This window comes from Vicugna pacos, chromosome 1 (assembly GCF_048564905.1).
Source record: "Vicugna pacos chromosome 1, VicPac4, whole genome shotgun sequence".
In the NCBI taxonomy this organism is placed as follows: Eukaryota; Metazoa; Chordata; class Mammalia; order Artiodactyla; family Camelidae; genus Vicugna; species Vicugna pacos.
Window position 1 is genome coordinate 112,718,503 of NC_132987.1, and position 26,197 is coordinate 112,744,699.

At 43.7% G+C, this 26,197-nt stretch overlaps 1 protein-coding gene, 1 non-coding gene and 1 pseudogene across 4 annotated transcripts in view; 1 reads left to right on the forward strand and 2 right to left on the reverse strand.

The window, feature by feature from the left end:
- TIAM1 (TIAM Rac1 associated GEF 1) overlaps positions 1-26,197 on the reverse strand; it is a 354,254-nt gene that overhangs the window by 318,066 nt on the left and 9,991 nt on the right. The gene's annotated exons all lie outside the window — the stretch shown is intronic.
- On the reverse strand, positions 139-456 carry LOC102545166 (large ribosomal subunit protein uL29 pseudogene; annotated as a pseudogene).
- On the forward strand, positions 15,559-15,631 carry TRNAG-ACC (transfer RNA glycine (anticodon ACC)). Its single transcript has one exon. It is a non-coding gene; the product is annotated as a tRNA-Gly (tRNA).

The following is a 26,197-nucleotide window of genomic DNA, read 5'->3' on the forward strand; positions in this document are numbered from 1 at the left end:
GCTTTAACAGGCTTCCTCCCACCTCCCCCACCCCACCCCACCCCACCCCCAGCCAGTCTGTTTTATTGGCGCCTGGATGCTCAGGCCTTGACCGCAGACCGCGGCGGTGGGTCCAGCTGCTCCTTCCACTGCTGCTTCTCAGTCTTGGGTCTTCAGGTTCTCTTGCTGCTTGCTGAGCTGGCAGCGCGTGGCGCGCGTTTCCCGGGGCTGCAGATCCAGGGGCTTGTACTTCTTGTCTTCATAGAACTTTCTGAGGTTCTCTTTCTGAATCTGGTTAATAACGGTGAGAACACAGGCAATGGATTTGTGAACAACTTGGATCTTGGAGAGCTCAGAAGCCACACCGCCTATCACTTTAGTGTCGCGCAGCTGGGACAGCTCCACATTCAGGTCCTCCAAGGGTTTCAGCAGCTCCCTCTTCTTGATGCAAAGGTCTCGAGCCTTAATCTTGGTCATGGCTGTACAAGTTGCTGCCACCCCCTTCTTGGAGGGAAAGTAACAAGACTTCTTGTTAAAGCAAGTTCTGATGTCCCTTCAAGCTTGGCGCCCACTGCCGTAACTTTAAGTCAATACCTTATTCCACCTCTACCCACTAAGCTTAGGCCGTCTGTCCTACAAGCCCTTCAGAGTCTGGTATCCGATAAACACATGCTTGTTGAATTAACCTAAGGAACCTCTTTTAGAATCAGAGAGGGCAGTGTGAAATCAGCAGCTTCACAGGCTATCAGCTGTCCACCACCACATACTTTCAGGCACACAGTGACAGCAACACCCATTCCCACAGGACGAAACTGGAGCTGGTCAGGATTTCCATGGAGCAAGTGATTAACAGAAAAGAATGCAGGGCTCCCAGTCATGATCATGGTCCAACGTAAGATCCCTTGGGCAGTGAAAGCATACTCAGAAATGTTGGGAATGACAGGGGTTTGTGTCTCACAAGGGGTCTTCACTGGCTCCATGGGAACCATTCCCATGGGCTCCCAAAGGGAAGAAACCACCCTCGTGTGATTAACCCACAATATGTGGCACCCTGTCCTCTCACCTCCTGATCCCAAGTCCCAGCCGTGCAAAACTCAGTATGCTCTTGGTGCCTACACAACTAAGCTCATCCAGAATTAAGAAGAAGAGGGGGGTGGAGGGGGAGAGGAAGGGGAGGAGGAGGAGATGAAGGAGAAGGAGAAAAAGAAATAGACAAAAGGACATTAAAATAAAACTGAATGAAAGTCAGGGCAGTGTAGCAGAAAATTCTTAGAAACATAAAAAATTGGTATGTACTGGGCTCCTGTCTTCTGCTAGGCACCGTGCCAGGCACCCAGATACTCACAGTGAAAGGGTTAAGGCCATAACTCTTCCCTGCTCCACCACGTGATCGCAGGTGACCTATGTAAGGAGCTAAGACAATCACAATCACATACAGCCTCTGGTGGAGAATACTCTTACTATTTATCCTCATTATGGAAGGCTAAAAAAGGTCCCCCCAAGATGTTCCCAAACCCTAATTCCCAAAACCTGTGAATACTACTTTACATGGGAAAAGATATAAGTTAAGGATCTTAATCAAAATGCAATCACCAGTATCCTAATAAAATGGAAGCAGAGGGAGATTTCAAAGATATAAGAGGAGAAGGCACACAGAGGCAGACGGGAGTGATGCGGCCACAAGCCAAGGAACGCAGGCAGCCACCCGAAGCTGGAAGAGGTAGAGTACAGATTCTCCCCTGGAGTCTTGGAGGAAGTGTGCCCCTGCCAACAATCTTGATTTTGAGCCAGTGAGACTGATTTTGGACTTCTGGCTTCCAGAACTGGAAGGAAATTAGCACTATTTTAAGCGATCAAATTTGTGGCTTAGGAAGCTAATACCCTCATTAATCAGTTCACTTCTTTTTCTGAACAACAACGCATGCTGGCAGGTCCTATTTCCATGGTATGGACTAGGAAACTTGGGCTCAGCGGGACGGGCAGTCATAGGCATGGGACAAAGCCAAGTGCAAACTCCATCAGTCTGATCTTCCCAGCATGCCTTGCCAGCTCCAGTGAATAGACATGTGGGTTCTATGGTCCTCAGGGAAAGCCTGGGAAAGTCATTGTTTCTATGAAAAACACTCCAGATTCCAAATAAAAGACAAAAGGAAGTTTAGAACACCACCATGGGAGAGAAAGGTCTGCTCATCCCACAAACACTATTTTCTGTTTAGGAATCAAAGCAATGCAATTAACCCATTCATTGAGGGTCCATATGTATGATATGTACGTATCATACATATCATGCACAGGCTCCAAACCTCCAGGCATCAGAAAAGTTATAACTGGTCCTAAGACTCCTTTCACTTCATAATAAACCCCAGAGCCTTCTATTTGAAATACACAGTGTGCCTGGCCCTGCGATATTACCAACAGATGGCTGCTAACATCCCAGTGTTCTTGCGTTTCCTAAGGAGAAGAATTTGCAGTGGCGAAAATTACCACTAAAAATAGCACCAATTGGGTAGGTTTGAGATATACCTTCGCACATTGCTGCCACACGAAACCTGTTGATGAAGATAGTTGGTGGAAAATATAGAATATTCTGAACATAATTTTGTGTTCACCATGATTACATTCAGGAAAGAAAAAAGAAAAACAGACGCCAAGGTAAACACCAGAAGGAAAATACTAACAATAACATGGTTAAATAATAACAATAATATTGTAGAACATGAACAACAAGCACATGAAAAGATGCTCAACATCACTAGTCACTAGGGAAACGCACATCAAAACTACAATGAGGTATCACTTCACACCCATTAGGATGGCCATTATCAAAATACAGAAAATAGGGTGTAATGGCAAGGATGGGGAGAAATCAGAACCCTTGTGCGTTGCTGGTGGGCACGTACACTGGTGCAGCCACTGTGGAAAATGGTGTGGCAGTTCCTCCAAAACTTAAACACAGAACTATCATGAATGATCCAGTAATTCACTCCCGGGTACACACTCAAAAGAACAGCAAGTAGGGACTCGGATAGATATTTGTACACCCAAGTTTATACCAGCATTATTCACAACAGCCAAGACAGGGAAACAATGAAAGTGTCCATCAGCAGATGAAGAGATAAACAAAGTGTAGCATACGCATACAATGGAATATTACTCAGCCTCAGCAAGGAAGGAAATTATCACCTGCTACAACACAGACGAAACTTGAGGGCATGATGCTAAGCGAAATTAGCCCGTCACAAAAGGACCAGTACAGTGTATGATTCTACTTTTATGAAGTATCTAGAATAGTCAAACTCATAAACAAAATAAAATAATAGTTGTCAGGGATTAGGGGAAGGGAGAAAGGGGGAGTGGCTGTTTAATGGATACGGAAGTTCAGCTTGGGAAGATGAAAAAGTTCTGGAGATGGATATTGGTGACAGCTGTACAGCAATGCGAATGTGCTTAATGTCACTGAACTGGACGCTTGAAAATGGGTAAATGGTCAATTTTATGCTATGTATAATACCACAAAAATTTTTTAGAAAAACAGAAACACGAGCAATAGCTGTTTAAGAATGACGAGTTTATGGGTTACGTTTTATTTTTCCCTTCTTTTGAGTTTAAATTTACATTCATTAAACTTTTCTTTGAAAAAAGTGTCTGTGGTATTTAATACCAACAGCGAAAAAAATGTGACCATCCTAGGGCAGGCCAACTCATTTAGGACCCACTGCTTCAGGGATTAATGGAATTCCCGTGGTAATGACCTTTCCCACTTCTGTAATATGAATTATCCCAAAGTGAAAATCCAGTTCGCTCTCCATGTTTATGAAAGCCATTCCTTCTAGACAGCTGAAGCAACAAAGCCAGCCAAAAGCACTTCCCAGCCGTCCGACTGGAGATTTATATGGCATATAAACATAAAGAAACATTGTGTAACATAAGCTGTGGGGCAGGAGAAAGAACCCTGCTCTTGGCATCAGAAGCTGAATTCAAGACTGGCTCCGCCCACCAACTCCCCACACTGGACCAATTAAAAACTCTCCAGGCTTCTGCCGCCTTTTCCACAGGTGAAGGAACACCTGCTTCATAATGAGACAGTAAATCCTGGAAAGGACCCATGCCTTACTAATGTCAGGGGTTTATACACAGCATGAGTGAAAGAACACAGCTTGCCACAGAGCAGGTGCTTAATAAACGATCCATGCTCAATTTCTCTCCTTCCCTAAGTGCGTGAGCTCACACATCGAGTGGCTTTATGCTTGCTTTTTCCTGAACTTCTTAAGAAGGGATAGATTGCTAGATTTACTCTTAATTACCTCAACTCTGCCACTTTCTCTAAAAAGAAACCCTCCTCCTAAAATTCTTAATGAGGATGACTTTCTTTTTTTTCTCCTTATGTAATTTTTATTAAATTATTTAAGTTTAGTCAGTTTACAATGTGTCAATTTCTGGTATACAGCATAATGTCTCAGTCACGCATATACATACATATATTCATTTTTATATTCTTTTTCATATAGGTACTATAAGATGTTGAATATAGTTCCCTGTACGAACTAGACTTTCTATTTTACGGTCAGATAATCAGAAATAACAGAAAGTTGACAAAATATCAAGCTGGATGTCTTAGTTTAGATTACCAAAAATAAAAAGGTTTCTGGGATTTTTCTTAAAGATCATATTCTAGAATTCCAGAAAACATAAGGTTTCAGCACTCACTAGCTGTGTTACCTTGAGCAAATTACTTAACCTCTCTGAGCCTTGGTTTTCACATCACAAATGTGATGTGAAACACACATTCACAATTGAGTCTCTAAGAAGTAAAGGTGAGCAAGAACTCCAAATGTTAAGAAATTATTAAACATATCCCTACTATGAAATTATTAAACATACTTGTTTATGTTCTAGAGAAGCCATGGTTACTGAGCCTCAGGCTCCCCATCGGCAGTGAGTGAACTGGACCACCAGTCCTCTAAAAGGATGCTTCTAGCACAAGTGTTTGGCAACATCTGAAAAGCCCATTTTTTTCAACCAAAGTAGTCCTTTGCAAATAGTTTTATACAAATGGGATGACTGGAAATAACATATCACGAGTTGAAAATAGTGATAACTAGAACGTTTCTTTCACTTCAAACAACTTAAATAACAAATTAAGATTTTGCTTCCCTATCCTAGAAATTAATACTACCCAGTATATTAATGTGACACATTTTTAAGCTACAACCACAAAATCCATTGTTTAAATTAAGGAGCAACTGCTATAATTCACCATCCACCTGTAAAACAAATCTTAGCACATTCTCAATCATTCTCAATGGACCATCATCATTCAAGGCTTTAAACAGCTTTGTCCCAGCACCCAATACCATGTTTTTAAACAGCAGTAATTCCTCTGCAAAATGAGATTTCTCTTTGCAACTTTTCACACCTTACAAAAGGTACCTACAAAGGGAAGTAAATCAAATAAAACAATCTAAGTTATATTTAATTCCTCTCTACAAATGTTATCAAACAACAGAGATATAGCACCAAGACATAAAAAGGGTGCCCTGAAACTTTATTAGATGCAATTTTTGTTAAATATAGCTTAATGAACTGAATAGTTATATGCTTTTGCAGAAAAAATCCCAGATAGTGCAATTAAGAGAGATCTACAGGAACACAATGGATTTCTATAAGCAACAGAAAATTCTTCTCAACTGAGGACAAGTCATATGAACCACTCAATTAAGACTCTTTTAAGGAGGATGTCTGGACTTTGAAAATGAAGGAAAAAAAGACCATCATTTCAGAGCAATGGCATGAAAAACTCCATGACAATCCTGGACAACGTGAAGAGCTTCTAGACTAACTGCGTGACTGTGGGCAAATCTCTGAACCTGTGTGCTCATTAATAAAGTGGAGATAATAATACATGCCAGGCTTCCCCTCCCGGCATCCTAATTCCCATTGCTCAGATGAAAAAACACTAAGACTCAGGGTCAAATTCCATGGCTAGCCAATACCAGAACCAGGACCCTGAAGTCCATCCTGTCTAACTCAGAAGCTCAGTGCTCTTCCCTTGCTAGGTGGCAACGAACACCAAGATTTTCCTTCAGTTGCTGATGATGATTTTGATCCTGAGAGCTTTGAAACAAGAAAATGGGAGATCCAATGGGAAGTCAGGAAATATAATCAGAGTTTACTCTCTGCCAAGGTTAACCAGCAAATGAGGTAAAGCGTACTGAGCCCAAACTCTGCCCAAGTGTTTTATATTAATTTTATTTGTGTAATGCCCCTTCAGATCATTCATTAGAGCCAAAACTTACATGGCATTTGGTGTCCACCTTGCACTACTAGGCTTTTATCATAACATTCTGGCAAGACACACGCTATTTAAGCCTATTTTACAGATGAACAAACTGAGGCAGAATGAAGTGACCTGCCTGAAGTCACACCGCTAGTAGTTGATGGGGCCAGAATTCAAACCCAGGCAGTTTGATGCCAGAGCTGTGCTATTAACCCCTACACCAGGGACACGTATCACCACCCATCTTCCACGTGAAGACAGAAACTGAGGAGGCAAAATGTTAAGTAGCTCTCTCCCAGGGAACCTGGTCTGCCTGGTCTCATCACCTGATCAGTTTGAACCTGCTTAACCTGACCTCATCCCCTAGGAACACTGGATCCTGCCTACCTGACCTTCTCACCTGGTAACTCAGAACCTGGTCCGCCTGACCTCATCACCTGGGCACTTCCCCCCGTGCTACGCAAGCTTTAAGGCCTGGCTGGCAGAGGTGATACCCACACAGCACCCCGGGGCCTGGGTAGATGAGTTAGCAAACAGGCTCAGCTCTGCAGACCCACAGCTGCAGGCTGAGGGGAAAGAGGGGAAGCAGGTGGAGGCCTGGAGAGCAGACGGCGCAACCAAATGAGGCCAAAGGCCCAATTACCTGTTTCAACTGGCTCTGATGAATGCACACTGCACAGCAGAAACTTCTGGAAACTCCTAGGCCAGTTTACATACAGCTATTTTGTCTCTGGTCACGGGCTGTATACACTGAGTTCAATTGGCAAATTAATGACCTTCTAAACCTTTTAGGTCAATCTGAATAGAGAAATCCAGGCACATCACCTGGAGAGGAGGTCCCCCGGGAATGTCCCATGACTCCCCTTCCTTCTAAGACGATATGATAACTTCCCAACTCTCACACAGACCTCGAGCTCCATACAAGGGAATCCTTCCAGCGAGTTTGGGGTCATGTAGCTCATCATGTACTTGACCTTCACAGTATCTCTGTGAGAGTCCCAAAAGCTTGTGGTCTCGGTGTTTCTTGAGCCTAACTTTCTGTCAAACTTCCAAGAACTTCCAAAGCTCTCCAGGTCACCCACTCAGGACTAGACTCCTGAGAAGCAGGCTCCGGCACAGAGGATCCATCTGACACACTCCTGCTCAGATACAGTCACCCCGACAGCAGCTGCCTCTAGCTCCACACACCCATAAGGTCCCCCCAGATTCCTCACACTTCCTGCCTATTAACCCAGCAGCCTAGGCTTCCTGGCCTCACCTTGAACTGAAACTCCTCACACCCACTGGAACGTATTCATGCTGACACAGGCATTTTCTAGAAAGCAAGGTTGGGGAGAGGGAGGGTCGGGGGAAACCCAGGTCATTAGACTCTTCGGGAAGGTTTCCCGCCTCTCAACTTTGCAGAAAGTTTGTGCCATACTTATAAAGCGCAGTGGAAAGTTCTAAAAATAAAGGGTCTTAAAGACTCCCAGCAGAGGGAATTTAAGCTACAGACAATTTATTATTCAAACAACAAACACTGAGTATCTACTAAGATCAAGACAAAGATGAGTAAGACATTCAAAGAGCATGAAGGTCCAAGGGGAAACAAGGAGGCACTTTCGCCAGTTCCCCCTTCACCCTGATGTACCTCAGAGCTGACTCTCCCACCTACTCCTGGCCAGGTGTTGACACTCCCAGAGGGAAGGGATGGGACTGAAATCATCCAGTCAGCCACCGACCCCCACCATGCCCCACCCTGCCCCACCCTGCCACTTATCACAAAACCTGAAGATACAGAAAGGATCTTAGAGGTCACCAAGTCCAACTCAGAACTGGAATCTCCTCAACATCTTCCAAGTCCCAGTCTCCACCCTCTTAAGTTGTCAAGTCTCCCCCAAGGAAATGTCTCCTCTACCTACACAAAGAGAAACAAGAGTGGAAGCTCCGTGTCTGTTCCTTCAACAGTCTGGCAGGCTGTTGCTGATACACGCATTACAGTGTTAATACATCTGAGATGGGAAGCCCCAAACGGATGATTCTAAACATCCCAGCTCACAAGAAGGTGGATGAGACCTCAGTACTTAAACACCAACAGTCATTCATTCACAGAGAGAAATAGATGAGAGTAGGGACTGAAGGGGGATGAGAAGAGTGTCAGCCAGATATTTAATTTTTTTTTGCATTTTTTTAATTGAAATACAGCCAGTTTGCAATGTTGTGTCAATTTCTGGTGTACAGCATAATGTTTCAGTCATACACATACATACATATATTTGTTTTCAGATTCTTTGTCATTATAGGTTACTACGAGATATTGAACATAGTTCCCTGTGCTATAAAGTATATCTGTTTTACATGTAGTAGTTAATATCTGCAAACTTCAAACTTTCAATTTATCCCTTCCTACCCCCTTTGCCCCCTGGTAACCATAAATTTTTTCTCTATGTCTGTGAGTCTGTTTCTGTTTTGTAAATAAGTTCATTTGTCTTTTTCTAAGATCCCCTATAAAAGTGATATCATATGGTACTTTTCTTTCTCTTTCAGCCAGGTATTTATTGAGTCCAATTGTGCTGGAAAGTGGAGTCATGAACTCTGTCCTCAATGAGTAAAATTCAGTCCCATTGGATTGGGGAGAGAAAAACGAATGCAGATAAAACAATTAGAAAACAATAACCACCGTAATTATGGTCCGGTCTGAGTTCCAAGGGTAAGATTTCAGACCCAGGAGGAGTGTGGTCCAGTCACCAGCTCTTTAATACTCTGACAAAGCCAGGGCCCGGCAGCAGGGGAAGCAGTAAACAAAACATTCTCTTCTTTATCTCTAAGTGTATCTTCTCTATCAGCAAATGGATTTCCTTCCAGGCAGTTTAAGACCTTGTGGGTCAGGGCTACCTGCCCAGTTTGGGCCAGAAGGAAACAAAGTAAACAAATCAGGTCACCCAACCAGCAATGCTCTTCTCCCCTAAACAGTTCCTCCTCAAATACAGAGAGTGACAGGCGTTGCAAAGCAGCTGCACAGACGTGTGTTTATAAGTTTAAAGTCTGTCACCTCCAACCTAGTCATCTTTCCTCCTTCAGTTCCACAGAAAGCCTCTCTCATTCCACAGGAAGCCTCTCTCATGCCCCTTCCTTCGCAGGGGAGCATCCACAAGAGACAGTGAAAGATGCTCTCAGCAGGAAGATTTGACCCTCTGTGGCCCCTGTCAGTTTCTCTCACCTTGGTCAAGAACGTCACATCATTTACCAGTCACCGTCTTTGCTTAAGTAAGGACGTATCATTGCTTCTATAAACCCCCTGCAAATGTTTATTTACTCTAGCATGTCAGAAGGCAAGAAGAGAATGCGGCATTCAAACAACCACGTCGGGAAACTCAAATGTGAACCTCTGTCCCAGGTCAGCTCTGCGGGGGCTGATGCCATCATTTTCCTCTAAGTTCTTGTCTAGTGTCAATGCCACCTCCCAGGGCAACCGCATCCGGGAGGGTCCCCTCTGAACTTACAGTGAAAAGGTTCTGAGTATGATATACACTTATTTCAGGGACAGTTAACGTTCACGCAGCTGAAGTTCACTCCCAAGCAGAGTTCCCTATCTACATCTCTTTAGCTTTACTGAGCCATTTTACAGACAAAGCTGAGGCTGAGAACTGAAGCAACTTGACCAAGATTGCCCAGAGACTTGAACAGACATCCAACTCCAAAACTCGCTGCTCTTCAGCCTCGAGGCCATCCTGTTTCCCATCATGAGTGTAAGTTCTCAAACCGGCAAATGGAAGCAGGCTCAGAGCACTGAAGCATCTTTGTGTGATTATGGGGATCAAAGAGGCGGCGGGGCCACGAAGGCTGGAGAGCTCTAAACCTATAAACTGTAGGCTACCCCAGAGACCGACGGCAGGAGCCCTCCTGGTGGACGCACACCCAGAAGCAGGGCGCCTCCTGGTCCACACTGAGCAGGCAGCTGCCCGCACCAGCTGGCCGGCCACACCTCTAGTTTCCAGAACCAACCTCTAAGATCCTGGGACCCTTGGCCTCCCTCGGGGTCCAGAGCCAAAGAAAATGTGAGCAAACGGACAAATGATTTTGGAGGGACACACTTCTAATCAGTTCACCTTTAAGGCTGAGCCTTACAAACCCAGTGGATCTGGCTTACTCCTGAGTAATAAATTTAGGGGTTAAAAAAATAAACAACGACTACTGACTATCAAGAACAAGAAACAGAACTGAACGGTTCTGGCTCCAAGTCAATCCCAGCGCCACTGACTTACGCCCCACAGAGCACGCTACCATGGCTAATTTCTCTCCAGATGGTGGCTTGTACTTTTCCAGGCAAAAATCTCATCTCCCCAAGCCTTGCCTCACCTTTCTACAGCTCTTTGTGTTTTCCCAACGTCCTCTGTGTGCAGAGGGCTTTGCAACACCTCCAAATTTACTGCCACCTCCAGATTTAATTAGCAGACTGTTTACTCCCCCTTCACTGTTTGGAATATCTTAAGTAAAACCAGGTTTCCACTGAGCCCATGGGTACCCCACCCTGGGCCTCCTTCCAATCAGCTCCCTGGTGCAGGCGTGTTTGCCCAGCTCCAACCCTGAGTCTGGCCCTTGTCCAAGGCAAGTCTGTGCCGCGAGCCAGCCGCTGGGTACCACGTGAGGGCCTTGCAGCCCTGGGGCTGCCCGAGTGAGAGGAGGCCATGCAGGAGGAAGGGCAAAGGTGGTCAAATAAAAAATAGAATAAAATGAAATAAAGCGACACTCAGTTAAGGCAAGGCTTTATTGGTTTCAAAAAAAAAAAAAAAGAAGGGTGGTGCAGACAGGCCTGCTGAAGACATTTTTTTTTTAGGACTTCTCACGTGACCTATATATTACCAGAAAAAAGAGGGGGGGATGAAAATGGGAAGAGAGGTGGTGAAAGAAATGAAGAGGATGGGCCCAGAGGAAAGAGGGCAGGAGAGGAGCAAAGTGCACAATCCGCTTTTTTTAAGGAACCACTAACTCTATCCATTAACACACACAAACTGAACATGCATTTTATGTTCAACCAGACAGGAATTAAAAATATCTCTCGTCGCAAGGACTCTGGTTGGCATCCGTCAGGGAAAACAAATCAGCAACCAACAGCAAAGGAAATAAATACGAAACTGACACAGCCATGCAAACAGGCATGAAATTCATTCTTCTACAAGCAGTTTAATGATGCAAGGACTCACAAATCATTCTGGCTACGGAGCAGGAGTGGAGATGACGAGGAAACAGCCCTCTGGACCAGCAAAAACCAGGCACAGTCCTGAATGCCCATACCCAAACAGCCCCACACTGATGGACCCTCACTTACACGGCAAAGCCACGTGCAAGATCTCACCACGAAAAGCCGCACCTCCCCTCCTTACGCTGTTGATTAATTTGTCTTAAACTATTTTAGGGTTTGTGACTACTCTGCTTTATTCTTAAGCTTTTAAAAGGAAGTCAGGCAATTAAATACGCAGTGCTATTATTACTCATAATAGGTGCTGGGATCATGTCTACCTGATCATCGAAATCTGCTTAAATTAAATTTGCTGCAGAGAGAATTCCTCTGTCCTTCCAGGGAGCTGGTGAAGAAAATGCACTGTGTGTAACTCACTCTCCCATCCATGTGTCATTTTGCCCACACTCTGGCTTCCAACATGCTTTGGAGGGCCTGTCAGAATGAAGAGATTCCTGAAATAAGAGAGACTCCACCCACTCTAGCAGGTTATCCTGGGAAGATAAGTGAGCAGCCAGTCTCTTGAACAGGGCTATCCAATAAAAAAAAAAAACTCTAAGTTTTCTAGTAGCTGCATTTTTTAAAAAGTGAGAAGGTTAAATTAGTAACCCAGTTTATTCAACCTGGTATATCAGCAATATTATTTCAACATGTAATCAATACAAAAAAAACTGTTAATGAGGTGTCTTAGCTTCTCTTTTTCACTAAGTTTTGAAATCTGGGTATAGCTTATGCTTATAGCACAGTCTAATTCAGACCAGCCACATCTCAAAGGCTCGGTAGCCCCATGTGGCTAGTGGCCACCATAGTGGGCAGTACAGCTACGGAAGCTTTGGTTGTAACATGTGCCCAGGAAGAAATGAGGTTAGATAAAGGATTTCTGAAGCATGAAGGATTCTTGATCTCTTAAATGCCTAATCACAGGATACGCTGAACTTTTCTTTCGTAGAGCCTTCCTTCAAGAGGCAAAAGTGCCCTTTGGTCTATCAGAAATAGCTGCCTAGAATCAGAAGAACCTCTCCAGGGTCCTGAGCCTCAGATCCAAAATCCTAACAAACATCCCTCAATAGAATAGAAAACACAAGATGTTTATTGAGTACCTCCGAGCTCCAAGAAACCACAGTAGGGGCTGAAACAAAACCTGTCCAAACTCACGATTAACTGCTAAGCCCAAGAGAACGGCCAGGGTGGGGTTTCTTTTGTGGATCGCCAGGCCTTATTAAAAAGTCACTGCGTCTCAGTGCCTGCATTGAGAAAGCAAGTGTCTCTAACGACAGGAAACTGAGCCCCCTGCGCTAACAGCCTGTTCTAAGTTCCAGGACAAACCAAAGCTTCCAGAATCATCACTTAGGCATCAATCTTAATTTCTGCCTGCCCGTCACTGAGTCTTCACCTCCCAAAGAATCCTAAAAGAACAGTGGCTGTCAGAGTATTTGCAGTTCTTGAGGTTTTCTTTCCTCAGGGTCCTTGTTGCCCTAAGTCGACCTAGGAAGTTCTTGTTGACCCAATTTTTTTTTTATATCACCTTAAAATGGAAGCATATCTAAATGAGCTCAGGGCAGAGAGTAAAGCTCAGTGGTAGTGTGGGCTTAGCATGTGCGAGGCCCTGTGTTCAATCCCCAGTACCTGTATCAAAAAATAACAAGGAAGGAAGGAAGGAAAGAAAGGAAGGCACAATTTTAAAAACTCAGCTCTGATGCCTTAAAATTCATGAAAGGTATGGACCTCGAGCCTTACAGTGGGAGGACGGCCACATTGAGGCCCTGTGGGGTTGGGAATGAGCATGGCTCGTGCATCAAAAGGCCCGGGCCTCTCAGATCCCACTGGAGCTCTGGATGGTGGCAAGTCCCTTTAACTGTTAAGACAGGCTGGTTCTCTACCCAGATCTTTTCCTCCTTCCCATCACCTTGATTTCTCCACAGAGCTCAGCTATTCCTCATCCCTCTTGTGGGCACAGAAAAGCCCCCAGACAAGGGTTCTCAGCTGACAGGAGAGGCTGAGGTCCAGCCCTGGCACAATCCACTGTGTGACACTTGGCGGGGTGGAAGGGGCAGGGGGGAACAGTCAACTCATTATTCCTTCTTATCCCGAGCAAGCACCCAACTGAAGGCCTACCAGGGTGCCAGCCCCAGTGCTAGGAATGGGGGTGACAGAGGCCTAGAATGGTCCTGCCCTTAAGAATTTAGGGCCTCGACAGGGAGGCACACAAATGGATAAGTAGAAGACAACAGGTCATTACGCCAGCAGAGAAGGTCCCAGAAGACTTTCTAGAGATGACGGTGTCTGCGTTGGTTAAAAAAGTAACTAAGACTAGAACAGAAGGGGAGAAATTCAGCTCAGCAAAGAGCTTCTTGAGCTCTTACCAGGTGCCAGGCCCTGTGGAAACATCTACAGGAATTAACTTATCTACTCCTCACAACAGCCCTACGAGGTAGGTACTATTACCATCCCCACTTGACAGATGAGAAAACTGAGGCATGGAGCAAGATAATAAATTACTCAAGGTCATTCTGTTAGTAAGTGGCCAAGCAGACAGTGTGAACCAAACTGTCCCACTCTGGGTTACTGCCCTTCCCAAGGGGCCCCAGTGCCTGCATACACAAGAGCAAGCTGTATTTGTCAATTTCTCAGCCAAAGCTGAAACCTGGACCACCTTGGAAGGCAGGAGAGTAATTTAAATGCAAGAACCTTTTGATGAAGGGAGTCATGAGGACAGTGATGGACCACTGGAGTCCAGAAGAGCCATCTACATGCATCAAGTTCAATGTCATCCCAGTGCCCTTCAATCCAAACACAGCTTCCTCGCTGGCAGCTGCCAATCTGCGTCCACCTCAAGGTTGAGTGGACAAGGCTGGGCTGAGCAAGATGTGGGGTAGAAGGGACAGTACAGGGGACAGACACCAGGCCAAGAAGCCTAGACTTTATCCAGTAGACAATGGGGACTCTGACGGGTTCTAAGCCGGGAGTGACATGATCCCACAGGTTATCAAGGGGGTGGCTGACTCCACGGGGAAAATGCACTGGGGTGTAAAGATGAGACAGTATGGAAGGGAAGGCAAGCGTTCAGGAGAGAGGGCAAGGAGCGTGTATTAGTTTCTGAGGGCTTCCAAAACAAGCACTACAAACCGGGTGGCTTAACATAATAGAGGCCGATTGTCCCAGCTCTGAGGTTAGAGGTCCATAGTGAAGGGAGCGCAGGCCTGCGCTCCCCTGGGAGGCTTTAGGAAAGGATCCTTCTTTGTCTCTTCCAGCTTCTGGTGGCGCCTGGCAATCCACACCTTGTCAGTACATCAGTCCAATTTCCTCCACTGTCACAGCCTTCTCCCCTTGTGTCTGTGTCTCTGAATCTGAAAACACTGAAGTTAGGGCTCGCTCTACTCCTGTATGACCTTCTCTTAAGTAATTACATCTGTGAGGACCCTGTTTCCAAATAAGGACACATTCTGAGTTTCCAGTGGACATGAGCTTTGGGGGGACACTACTCAACCCAATATGCAGGGCCTGAGCCATGGCAGGGGAACCGGATTCAGTGGGGAGACAGAGGGAAGAGACACAGCAAGATAGAAAAAAGGGGGAGTAGGTATAGCTCAGTGGTAGAGTGCCTGCTTAGCATGCACAAGGTCACGGGTTCAATGCCCAGTACCTCCACTAAAAAAAAATAAATAAATGAACCCAACTGCTTCCTCTAAAAAAAGAAAAAAAATTATAAATTAGAAAAAAAATTTTTAGTAATTTCAAAAAAGTTTTTTTAAACTATGTAGAACAGTGAGGATGAGGTGACATCTTTTAGAAAAGTGCAAAAATTAGAAACAGCTTTATTTACATAAACATATAAATCTGCAAGAATTCACCAAAAAAAAAAAAACAAGAGTTATCTGAGGGTGAAGAAGAATGGGATAGAGTGAAAATAAGACTTCTTCGGGCATACTTTATTATATTCTGCGGTGTCAGAAATCAGGATTGGGGCTGCTTTTAAGAGGGATGCTGACAGGAAGGGGCACAAGGAAGGTTTCAGCACGTTCTGATTCCGGATCTGGACGCTGGTTACAAGGGTGTGTTGTTTGTAAGAATTCATCAAGCTGGGGGAGGGTATAGTTCAGTGATAGAGCACGTGCCTACCATGCACAAGGTCCTGGGTTCAATCCCCAGTATTTCCATTTGAAAAAAAAAAAAGAATGTATCAAGCTATACACTTAATGTATGTTACCTTTCAATGTTGGTATTTTTTTAAATAAGCACTGATACACACAAACGTTGGGAAATAGCTTCCTATCTGCTAACTGGAGATGACGCCGCTCGGTCTACAGCAAAGCTCTCCTGGCCTGATGATGTCAATAATTCTTAGGCAAGTGACACAGAGTGCTGTCCCCATGCAAATTTAATGTCATGGAATTTCATGGAACACCATCCACACACCATGCTTCAAAAATCATCTTTTTCTTCCCCCAAAAGAAATGTGACTACAAAATGTTTGGATGAGTGCTTTCTTTGTTTCAAAAGATGTCCCCACTATCAAAGGCTGAAATTTTAGCTATAAGGAAGAAGGATGGGGGGGGCGGTCCCTGAAAATATTTTTACAGTTTTCACACTGAAACGAAACACCAAAAATGGATTTTGCACAAGAAGTGGAGGGAGGAGGGGCGGCTGCCCGAGCTCGGGAGCTGCACACACGGTCCCTGCCCGCCCGCCGGCTCCAGCCACCTACCATGCCTCCGCGTAATGGAAACACCAGATTTAAACAGGTGTCATAACAGTAAAAGGGCCCCGTAAATGGGAAAGGCAGAAGGCCCGGAGGAGCTGGACAGCTGGTGCGGGAGTGAGGGTTACAGCCCTAAGTGGTCCCCAGACTTCCGGAGTCTGCCGTCCTTCGCCTCACACACACTTAAACATCCATCTGCCTTTACGAGCGCACACACACCACATATATAAAATCGCTCAACAGGAAATTTCTTCCATTCTTAAATGGTCTTGCCTGAATAAAATCCCTCGGACGGAGTGCTCTGAGCTATTGGATTGCATTAAACGACAGGAGAAACGAGCATGGGCGGGTTAAGCCACAATAAACAGTCTGCTCCGTGGAGCAGGGTCACGTGGACACCCTGGGCTGCTCCGAGGAGGGGAGTGAAATGAGAAGGGGGCTGGGGAATGCAGCAGCCTTGAAAGGGGGTGACTACTGGGATGGGGAGTGGAATCAGCCTCTCCCAGCCCCCATAGCTGCCCAAGCGCTGTCATCGGCTGATGGGTGTGGCTTTTGTGGGTCCACGAAACCACTCTGCATGGCCTTGCTCATGCCATCTACTCTCCCTGCTTCCCCACTTTCTCATCTGTCAAATGGGATGACAATCCCCACCTTGCAAGGATTTCTTAATGGGGACGGATAAAGTAGCAAAAAGGCCCAGCACAAGAATCTATAAAAGGGAGCCAGTCTAACGGTCGTGGTCATGAACACCGCTTATAAAACTATTCATTGTGTACTTGTGAAAAAGGGACTCCTAGTTCTTTGCCCAGAAGAAAGTACAAGATGAAGGACAGCGTTTGTCTGCAAGTCTCATGAATTCTCCAAAACAGTTCAATAAGAAAAGTGTAGCAGAGGCTGCAAGAAGACACTGAGGATGAAAAGAGGTGGGAAGAGGGAGATAAAACTGAATTTAACCCTGGTTTGCTGGGGCGGCCATAACAAAGTACCACAGACTGGTACTGGCGGCTGAAACCACAGAAACGTGTTTCCCCACAGCTCTGGAGGCTGGAAGTCTGTCATCAAGGTGCTGACGGGTAGCTTACTCCCGAGGCCTATCTCCCCAGCCTGGGGAGTGGAATCTTACCGTGTCTTCACATGGCCTTCCCTCTGTCTGGTGGCCCTCTGTGTGTCCAAATTTCCTCTTCTTATAAGGACACCAGTCAGACTGGATCAAGGCCTACCCTAATGAGCTCTTTCTAACTCACTTCTTTAAAGGCCCTGTCTCCAAATACATTCTGAGGTTCTGGGATTAGGGCCTCAGTATATGAATTTGGGGGGACAGAATTCAGCCCACAAAACCTCCCTACAGCAAAATTTGAAATGCTGAATTGGGTATTCATAGAACTAAAGAATCCACATGATGGAAACATGGAAACAACCCAAGTGCCCATCAACAGACAACTGGTTTAAGAAGATGCAGTATATATACGAAATGGAATATTACTCAGCCATAAAAAAGAATGAAATATTACCATTTGCAGCAACATGGATGGACCTAGAGAATATTATACTTAGTGAAGTGAGTCAAACAGGGAAAGACAAATATTATATGATATCATTTACAAATGGAAATTTAAAAATAATACAAATGAATCTATACACAAAACAGAACAGACCCACAGACATAGAAAACAAACTTATGGTTACCAAAGTGGGGGAAGGCAGATAAAGTAGGAATATGGGACTAAATACTAACTCTTATACATAAAATAGACAAGCAATAAGGGTTTGCTGTATAGCAGAGGATACTATATTCAACATCTTATAATAACCTATAATGAAAAAAGATCTGAGAACACAATAAATGTATACATAAAACTGAGTTATTTTGCTGCATACCTGAAACTAACACAATATTGTAAACCAACTATACTTCAATTTTTAAAAAAGCAAAATGAATTGCAAAAAGAAAGCAAGGGTTTTCATGCTTTTTAAGTTAAATTGCCGCCTTCTTATTAAAATGTATTAGAGTCTGAAAAAAAAAGAAAGAAAAGAATCCGTGTGATACAAAGAACAGATGAAGGAGCAGAGAAACATGGCTTGGAAGGAGCCACTGGAATGAGGAGGGCAGAGGCGTGACAGCCGGCAGCAAGAGGTTATGGTGCAAGGGGGGTTGACTTTATGCCCCCACAGGACGGAGTCAGCACGGAAGGGAGGAAGTTTCAGGAAGGCCTCTATTCCCTGCAAGGAACAACTTTGTAACAATTCACTTGCTCAACCAAGGACCAGGCTGTCCAGCGTCAGCCTCTTCAGACTGCCTTTCATATCCTCCTTTGGTGTTAACAAAAGCCACACGTATCTCGTGTCACCCCTACAACCTGGGAACAGGCACTGCTCCAGCATCACTCCCCAGAGGGACAGGAGGGCCAGCCTCAGAAAGGGCCAGTGACTTAGCTAACCCAAGTGAGCACCAGGACTGGAACCCAGACCCTCTGCCTCTGGGTCTTCTGTTCATCCCTCTGCTCCACCTTGAGAACTGAGCAAAGGCTCATTCCTCAGCCAAGGTGTCACAGAGAAGATTCCTAGACTGGGAGGGGCTTATCTATCCCTCCAGCTCTGAAATACCAAGCTAGAGGCAATCACAGAGGAAGGGCAGGGAATGGTGGGGAAAGGCTCTTGAGGGAAGAGTGATGTCAGCCTCCTCAAAACCAGCCACAATTCAACTATGTGACACACTGGAAAAGGCAAAGCTACAGAGATGCCAAAAAGATCTGTGGTTGCCAGGGGGTGGGGGAAAACAGAGATGAACAGGCAGAGCACAGAGGATTTTCAGGGCACTGTAACTACTATATGGTACTATAATGGTAGATACATGTCACTGTGTCTTTATCCAAACACAGAGAATGTACAACAACCAAGAGTGAGCCCTAATGTAAACTATGCGCTCTGGGTGGTGATGTGTCAGTGCAGGTGCATAGACTGTAACCAAGATACCACTCTGGGGCGGGGTGGGGGGGTTGCTGATCATGCGGGAGGCTGTGTTTGTGTGTGGACAGGGAGTAGATGGGACCTCTCTGAACTTTCTGCTCAATTTTGCAAGGAACTAAAACTGCTCTATAAACTAAAATATATTAACAAAAGACAAACAAAAACCAAAAACAGCTGCAACAGGTCACCCACGATCATTTCACCAGCCTGTACATCAGAACGCTTAATGCTGCCTCCCATTCACCTTTTAAACTTTGAGTTCATAAACCCAAAGACACGGACCTGAGAAGCTTTTAGAAAGGCCCTCAGAACAACTTGCTTCAACCTCATCATCTCACAGATGACGAATCCAAAGAAAGTTGGTCCTTGTTTTAGTTAACTTATTTTGCTCCAAGGAATGTAAAGGATTTAAGAGATAGCCAATAACAGGGTTTTCTGAAAGCTTGAAAAAATGTTCAAGATAGTAAACCCAAAAAGTTCAGTCTACCTGAAAAGCAAAGAAAGAGACATTCTTTATTATTATATGAACAGTAACAAAATAAAATTAAATAATTAAAACCTAGCGCAGGTTAGGCTGTGGTGAAGCCAATACACTCATATATGTGAACTGATTAAGAATTTTTAATGCAATTTGGCGATTCAAATCAAGAGATTTTTTAATGTCATATTTAATATAGATACCACGTTAAGAATTTATTCTGAAAAAAACAAGTTTTAAAAGAAAGAGAAAAGGCAAAATATATATCAAGAACTTCAAAAGAATCTTAAAATAGTGACTAAAAAAGAAACAATAAATATTCAATTACATTACAGGGGAATGGTTACATAAGTGATCAGCTCACTGGAACATGTGACCATCACAAGTTTGGTTTTTTTTAGTTGACAAAAGCTTAATATCAACTGACTTATAAAAAAAAATTTTTAATGTTTTGAAACAGATACCATACAAATTCTTATGTGGTCTCCCTACTGATTTGGAACTTAAAGGCATTTAAGTAACGGATGTGATGTCAAAAACAAAGACTATCCAACCCAAGGGATATATGTTACTTTAAAACTCTGATCTGCAGGAGTACTAGATGGTTGTCCTAGTTTTAAAGTTAATCACAAAATCCATTTTCTTAATGATCCAGACATTTTGCCAGTTCTTCCAGCTCAGTAGAACTTCCATCCATCTCCACACTCACTGCAGACAACAAACATCATCCTCAGTTCATCTGAGCTACGAGTTTACACCCGTGTGTAAGTATGGTTCTTCTTTCCACGTTTGTCCACGTGGCTACTTCATGGGCATTGATGATGCAATGTTACGTGAAAAGAAACAAACTACAAAGCTGTATCTATGCAAGAGTTACAAATGTGTAAAAAAGGCATGAAAATATAGATAAGAAAGAACAGAGAAAACCCAAAAGCAAATAGAGTAGATACGGAGAATGTCTCCTTTTAAATGCGCTTGATCGTTCTCCCAACAAACATACAGTAAATAAAAATACATTTTTAAACACTAAGCTGCAGCACAAAGCCCTGTGCTTATCCAGCTCTACCTGCTGCCCCGACTAGCAAATAGACTGGGGGCGCCTGGACCTTATCTGATCTCAGTCAGCAATTTGAGATTTCACTTTCCTTAGAGTCAGTGACCATCATCCCTCCCTCTGCGGTGACGTGCTGTGCTCCCAACCCTGCACCCACCACATGCTACAAACCATCCATCAAGGGACCACCCTCCATGAAGATCCCCTTTCCTATTCTGTCTCTCTGTTTATATTGCGGGATGATCTGCCCCCACCTCTCACTACCACCCTCAGGCTCTTCCATTATTTTCTACCCAGAGCCTCTCAGTATCCAGGTACAAATTCCTCCCCCATCCATCTGTAGGCTAGGTCCTGGGCTGCCTAGCACCAAGCCCCCGTGATCCTCAACAAAGTCCAGGTACAGAATAGCTCGCTTTGGAATTAAAGACATACTAGGGGGAGGCCGGGGAGCGTATAGCTCGAGTGGTAGAGTGCAAGTTCAGCATGCAGGAGGCCCTGAGTTCAAGCTCTAGCACCTTTAATAAAAATGAATAAATAAACCGAATTACCTCACCACCACCCCCCTCAAAAGAAAGCATATTGGTCAAAGCTCTTCGACCCTTTCTTTGTTTCCTGGTTCCTGTTTATCTGCTGGTTCCCAACTCTATGCCTGGCTACTTGCTCACCACTATGTTTGTATCCTCTAAAAACTCATATGGTGAAGCCCTAAATCCCCAAAGTGATGAGGGGAAGGGCCTGGGGAGGCAATTAGATTTAGATGAGGTCAAGATGGTGGAGCCCCCATGATGAAATTAATGACCTTATAGGAAGAGGACAAGATGCGAGCTGTCAGTGTGTGTGTGCATGCACCGAGGAAAGAACGTGTGAAGCCACAGCCTGGAAGAGGGCTCTACCCTGGCCTTTCAGGCAATTTGATCTCAGGACTTCCAGGCTTCAGAACCATGAGAAGTAAATGTTTGCTGTTTACTCCACCCAGTCCATGCTATTTCCTTACAGCAACTTGAAGTAAGATCTCCACCCACCCACCCATCTTCCCCCTCAGAGTGCATGGCGCCTAATTTTGGCTTCTACTATCGCATCACGTTCATCCTGGCTAAAGACTGCTCACCAGCGACCAAGACACCTTCCTCTGGCCAGTGGGCCCTTAGGGAATATGCCTTTCCCCTCGTCTCTCCAGAGTACAGACCTTTTGTACCTTAGGCTTCTCATCCCCTAGCTGCCACCCTCCATAGTCCACCGTCTCGGCAATGACCAGGGCACCATGCTTACATACTGCCTGCTGATTTGGAAGCTGGGGGCAGGCTTATCCTAACATATTTCGAGCTCCCCTCCCCACAGGGGTAACCATGGGCAAAACCAAGATAAATTTGGCTGAGATGCTACCCTCAAAGGGTTTGCCATCGAGGGTCAACCCCACACTCATGTCCCCTCAGTAGATCCCAGGATCCATAAATTTTCCCAGGAAAACTTGGTAACTGTTCTGTCTTTGGGGCTTCTCTCCAGTTGCTATTGGGAGTATGCGATGACCTCCAGTCCCCAGTACCATGGCAACTGCTTGCCATTTGGTGCCTGAAGGCTTAATGAGATTTCCAGCTGGGCCTCTCCACTTGGTGTCTTTGGGCTAAGCATGAAACTTTCCAAGCCACACTTTTTCTTGACTAGAGTGCCCTTAGTAGGACTCTTCTTGAAGTGACTCTGAAATCAAAAATGACATTAAACTTCTCAAGACTTCCCAGGAGGAAAAAAAAAGAGTTTGCAGTCCTAGGAAAGAGTTCACAGAGACACAAGGCTGACTATGATAACACATCTAAAAGAGCCATTAAACATTGGGACATCAAGGAAACTGCATAAGGATTGCTGATTTCAACCAGACCTCGAAGAAGGGCAAGAAAAAAATGGGTACAGTCCAGATCTAGAGACAGTGTGAGCCAAAAAAATAAGAGAGAAAATGAGATATACCCCAGAGTAAATGGAACTCCCGCTTCACTGGCTCTAAGTATTTGAGAAAGGAGTCCTGAGAGATGAAATGGGGAAGCAGGGCTGGGACCAAAGGGCTGGAAAGAGCATTTTAAAGTTTAAAACAAATAGTGACATATCGGGGTGGGGGAGGATATGGCGGTAGGGTATAGCTCAAGCAGTAGAGCACGTGCTCAGCACAGACAAGGTCCTGGGTTCAATCCCCAGTACCTCCTCCAAATGTAAATAAATAAATAAACCTCATTACCTCCCCTCATTAAAAGAACAAAAACAAATAGAGGCATATCAGAGCTAAGCTTTAAGAAAGTCAGATTTCTTAGCAGTAAGTACATATCCATATTATATGTTCTCAAGTGATTCAAACAGGCAGTCTGCACAGGAGTGGTTAGACACACTTGTAGGTTGAACTGTGTCCCCCAAAAAGATATGCTTTAGCCCTAAACTCTAGGAACTATGAATCTGAACTTATTTGGAAACTGAATCTTTTTAGATATAATCAAGTCAAGATGAGGTCATGTAAAATTAGGCTGGGCCCTACATCCAATAGCTGGTGTCTTGATAAGAGAGAGGAGGAGGGGGGGGTAGAGGGTGGGAAGGGATAGACTGGGATTTCAAAATTGTAGGATAAACAAGATTACACTGTATAGCACAGGGAAATATACACAAAATGTTATGATACATCACAGAGAAAAAAATGTGACAATGAGTGTGTATATGTCCATGAATGACTGAAAAATTGTGCTGAACACTGGAATTTGACACAACACTGTAAAATGATTATGAATCAATAAAAAATGTAAAAAAAAGTAAAATAAAAAAATTAAAAATAAATAAAAAAAAAAAGAGAGAGGAGGAGATTTGGAAGCAGACTCACAGTCACAAGAGAAGACAGCCATGGGGAAGAAGGAGGTGGAGGCTGGAGTGATAGTGTCCCAAGCCCAGGAACGCCCAGGGCCACCAGAAGCTGAGAGAGGCAAGAAAAGATTCTACCCTACAGCCTTCAGAGGGAACATGGCCCTGCCAACATTTTGATTTTGGATTTATAGCATCCAGAACCATGAGAGAATAAATTTCTATCGTGTTAGATCATCCAGTGGGAGGTACCTTTTACAAGCAGCCCTAGAAAAAGAACATAGACATGAATTAAGCATGAGTTGAAACTCATCAATGCTTTAGGACCTTCAGAGAAGATGGGATGGTTCATGAACAAGGAGGCGACCTCGAGGTCCTGAGGCACGATCATGATTGGAACTATGGATGTAAGACCACTATCTACAGGGAAAGAAGCAAAAGAAAGGAATGCAGTCAGCCCTCCAAGGTCAACGACTTTCTGATGACTGAGGGTCTTGGTTCAGTCTTATCCTGAAAGGATCAGTCAACAAAGGGCCTAATCTTTCCATTGATATTTAATCCCTGGGTCTCTGGGCTGCCCTCTTGGGCTTTCTCATCTTTGTTCATTCCAGGGCCAGAATCCACACAGTCTTTATTCTTCCTGTGGTCCTTATGGTTTGAGAGGACACTTTGCTATTAATCCCCGTGTGTACGTGGATTGCAAAACAAACAAACAAAAAAATATGACTTGCGAGATTAAGTTTCCACCAGTCACCACCTACCCAAAGATGAATGTGTATTTAATTAATACAATTTTTCCGATTATAAAAGTAACCCCTACTCATAGGAAAATCCTTCAGTTAGAGAAAATTATGCATAAGAAAATAAAATTTCCCCCTTAACTTCAACACTAAAAGATATTAATTGTTGGTATCTGGCTATATTTACTATTGGTACCTGATGTAATTAAGAGAAATACTTTATGATTAAAGAAAAAAACTTTAAAGATGAGCTATTTGGGAAGAATCATTTAGATAGACAAACACACACACACACACACACAAACAGGGGAGAAAACACACAGAATGTCTGAGAAAAATGGAGAAGAATGAGTCCAGGTAATCAAAGGCCATTAACCATTTTGACATTGCTAGAGGTCAGAGAGATTTTATTCAAATTAAAGGAAGAAATTCAAAATGTGACTCTCACAGCATCCTCAAGTCAGTTGTAACACTCAGGGTATATCAAACTATCAAATTTGACTCACATCCTAATTAAGCTCTCCATTTGAGAATTCCACCAAATAACTTTTCCAAGATGGAAAAACCGTACCTTAATATTTCCCTGAGAGCGTTCCATTTTACTTTTTTTTTTTTTTTGCAAATTATAGTTTTCTAGCAACCATAACACAGCAACCAAGACCATATCTTATGTCCTTGGTACCTGCCTCCCCAAAACCTGTATGTATAGGCCTGCAGGTGTAACTCGAGGCTGTCTTGGCTGCTGCCAGGCCCCAGAATGCTGGAGGAGCTGGCCCTATGTGCTGTAACAAAGTCCAGACACTCTACATTGCTAGTTGCTAGTTGTTAGCAGGCCCACAAATTCACTTTTCCTGACTTGGATGGGATTCAGAACTGCTGTGTCATAGGCCCAGAAGACACGGATTACTGCAATTAAAATGCAGAGAAATCATCTTGGCCCTCCTCACTCAAATAAGCCATGTTAACTAGTCCTGGTTTAAAGAATGGGCCGTTCATTTGGATCTCTGAAGTCTTTGTCAAGAAGACTCCAGGTTTCGTAAGACTAACCTGCAACGTCTACAAAAGAAGTCCATCTGGTTTTGACCCCATTTCCTCGAAGAAAGAGAAGGTCACTTGGCTGTTCTTATTCAAAGTGAGTTGAAATCAGGCAACAGGTGCCCGCAAACCTTTTTCTTTAAGGTAATTTAACTAGTTTGCTATAATTGATACAGAGTTCACAGGACCAAGGTTGCAGGCATTTAAAGCATTCAATCCCCAAATTAAAGCAATTAACTTTTAGAGAAAAAAAAAAAAGGAAAGAAACCACAGGGTGAATTTTTTAAATCTATTTTAAAATAATTAGATTGTTAAACTGTGTAGTTAAGTGAAAACCATAGTTATGAGGTTTTAATTCTTTTAATCACAATGAAATGTTAAAAGTTCAATTGACATAACTGCAGAATCGAAATAATTTCTAATCAGAGATTTCAAGGTGAGATAATTAGTCTAACATTCATAAAACTTTTCTAAAACCTCACGGTAGATCTTGCACTGCACTTGGAACATTTCTTCTAAAAATTTTTTCATGCTCAATAAACTGCTTAAGAGGAGTAACATTGTAATGATCAGCTTGCAAATATTTTTCCTACCATAATATGAACCACAGAAGAATTCATGACACAGTTATTAGCGATATCCAGAAGTCATTAACTAGGTGAACTTGCTTAAGCACTGAGAAGCCCAAAATGCCTGAAATTATTATCCAGTTTTTTTTTAACTCTCTATCCTAAAAAAGAAAGATACTTTATTAATCTAATTCCTACTAAAATAATAACCAAAATGTTTTAAATACCCAAAATAATCTGATGCCTCCAGATAGTTCATTTCCAAATATCTAGAAAACATAAGCTCCTTTCCTAAGTAAAGAAACTCAAATATGTGATCTCTAGTAGTGTTTGTGTCTTCTGAATGCAGGGT